Genomic DNA, 3,460 nt, shown 5'->3' on the forward strand with positions numbered 1-3,460 from the left:
TTGATGCTATTTTTGTCGGTATGCAAAATCGTTGTCAAGATTCTCAAACCTTAAAATCAGGCCAGCCGGCAATTGGCGGGTGAAAATTTCAATCAATTCCCATTCCTCACATCAAACTATGCATATAACAATAGCTTTTATGCTGAATGACGGCTATCCGGCTGTCCCTATCCAAAAATTGAGAAATCCATAAGTGTCCCTACCTACTTTGCGCCGAAGCAATACGAATCAAAAAGAACTACGAATGGGGACTTAGAATAATTTTTCATTTTTCCCAACTTTGAAAATAATCACTTGAAAAAAATCTTAGAATCCAAGGAATAGTATACTTGATCGTTCTACAAGTCGAAAATTGGAAAAATAAGTGATATTTTTGCTTGATGCTATTTTTGTCGGTATGCAAAATCGTTGTCAAGATTCTCAAACCTTAAAATCAGGCCAGCCGGCAATTGGCGGGTGAAAATTTCAATCAATTCCCATTCCTCACATCAAACTATGCATATAACAATAGCTTTTATGCTGAATGACGGCTATCCGGCTGTCCCTATCCAAAAATTGAGAAATCCATAAGTGTCCCTACCTACTTTGCGCCGAAGCAATACGAATCAAAAAGAACTACGAATGGGGACTTAGAATAATTTTTCATTTTTCCCAACTTTGAAAATAATCACTTGAAAAAAATCTTAGAATCCAAGGAATAGTATACTTGATCGTTCTACAAGTCGAAAATTGGAAAAATAAGTGATATTTTTGCTTGATGCTATTTTTGTCGGTATGCAAAATCGTTGTCAAGATTCTCAAACCTTAAAATCAGGCCAGCCGGCAATTGGCGGGTGAAAATTTCAATCAATTCCCATTCCTCACATCAAACTATGCATATAACAATAGCTTTTATGCTGAATGACGGCTATCCGGCTGTCCCTATCCAAAAATTGAGAAATCCATAAGTGTCCCTACCTACTTTGCGCCGAAGCAATACGAATCAAAAAGAACTACGAATGGGGACTTAGAATAATTTTTCATTTTTCCCAACTTTGAAAATAATCACTTGAAAAAAATCATAGAATCCAAAGAATAGTATACTTGATCGTTCTACAAGTCGAAAATTGGAAAAATAAGTGATATTTTTGCTTGATGCTATTTTTGTCGGTATGCAAAATCGTTGTCAAGATTCTCAAACCTTAAAATCAGGCCAGCCGGCAATTGGCGGGTGAAAATTTCAATCAATTCCCATTCCTCACATCAAACTATGCATATAACAATAGCTTTTATGCTGAATGACGGCTATCCGGCTGTCCCTATCCAAAAATTGAGAAATCCATAAGTGTCCCTACCTACTTTGCGCCGAAGCAATACGAATCAAAAAGAACTACGAATGGGGACTTAGAATAATTTTTCATTTTTCCCAACTTTGAAAATAATCACTTGAAAAAAATCTTAGAATCCAAAGAATAGTATACTTGATCGTTCTACAAGTCGAAAATTGGAAAAATAAGTGATATTTTTGCTTGATTCTATTTTTGTTGGTATGCAAAAATAGCATCACAGAATTTTTAATTGAAAAAAATTATATTCATGTATAATTGAATGCATAAAATTAAACTAAATTCTATAAAACTAATTTATAATTTATCAGGTAACCGATATTATTAATTTTTAGTGATGACTTGAAAAGTTGATGCTATTTTTGTTGGTATGCAAAAATAGCATCACAGAATTTTTAATTGAAAAAAATTATATTCATGTATAATTGAATGCATAAAATTAAACTAAATTCTATAAAACTAATTTATAATTTATCAGGTAACCGATATTATTAATTTTTAGTGATGACTTGAAAAGTTGATGCTATTTTTGTTGGTATGCAAAAATAGCATCACAGAATTTTTAATTGAAAAAAATTATATTCATGTATAATTGAATGCATAAAATTAAACTAAATTCTATAAAACTAATTTATAATTTATCAGGTAACCGATATTATTAATTTTTAGTGATGACTTGAAAAGTTGATGCTATTTTTGTTGGTATGCAAAAATAGCATCACAGAATTTTTAATTGAAAAAAATATATATTCAGATATAATTGAATGCATAAAATTAAACTAAATTCTATACAACTAATTTATATTTTATCAAGTAACCGATATTATTAATTTTCAATGATGTCTTGGAACGTTCATGCTATTTTTGTTGGTATGCAAAAATAGCATCACAGAATTTTTAATTGAAAAAAATATATATTCAAATATAATTGAATGCATAAAATTAAACTAAATTCTATACAACTAATTTATATTTTATCAAGTAACCGATATTATTAATTTTCAGTGGTGTCTTGGAACGTTGATCCTATTTTTGTTGGTATGCAAAAATAGCATCACAGAATTTTTAATTAAAAAAAATATATATTCATATATAATTGAATGCATAAAATGAAACTAAATTCTATACAACTAATTTATATTTTATCAAGTAACCGATATTATTAATTTTCAATGATGTCTTGGAACGTTGATCCTATTTTTGTTGGTATGCAAAAATAGCATCACAGAATTTTTCATTGAAAAAAATATATATTCATATATAATTGAATGCCTAAAATAAAAATAAATTCTATACAACTAATTTATATTTTATCAAGTAACCGATATTATTAATTTTCAATGATGTCTTGGAACGTTGATGCTATTTTTGTTGGTATGCAAAAATAGCATCACAGAATTTTTCATTGAAAAAAATATATATTCATATATAATTGAATGCCTAAAATAAAAATAAATTCTATGTAACTAATTTATAATTTATCAAGTAACCGATATTATTAATTTTCAATGATGTCTTGGAACGTTGATCCTATTTTTGTTGGTATGCAAAAATAGAATCACAGAATTTTTAATTAAAAAAAATATATATTCATATATAATTGAATCCATAAAATTAAACTAAATTCTATACAACTATTTTATAGTTTATCAAGTAACCGATATTATTAATTTTCAATGATGTCTTGGAACGTTGATGCTATTTTTGTTGGTATGCAAAAATAGCATCACAGAATTTTTAATTGAAAAAAATTATATTCATATATAATTGAATGCATAAAATTAAACTAAATTCTATATAACTAATTTATAATTTATCAGGTAACCGATATTATTAATTTTTAGTGATGACTTGAAAAGTTGATGCTATTTTTGTTGGTATGCAAAAATAGCATCACAGAATTTTTAATTGAAAAAAATATATATTCAGATATAATTGAATGCATAAAATGAAACTAAATTCTATACAACTAATTTATATTTTATCAAGTAACCGATATTATTAATTTTCAATGATGTCTTGGAACGTTGATCCTATTTTTGTTGGTATGCAAAAATAGCATCACAGAATTTTTAATTAAAAAAAATATATATTCATATATAATTGAATGCATAAAATGAAACTAAATTCTATAC

This window comes from Diachasmimorpha longicaudata, unplaced genomic scaffold (genome assembly GCF_034640455.1).
Source record: "Diachasmimorpha longicaudata isolate KC_UGA_2023 unplaced genomic scaffold, iyDiaLong2 ctg00000259.1, whole genome shotgun sequence".
NCBI lineage: Eukaryota > Metazoa > Arthropoda > Insecta > Hymenoptera > Braconidae > Diachasmimorpha > Diachasmimorpha longicaudata.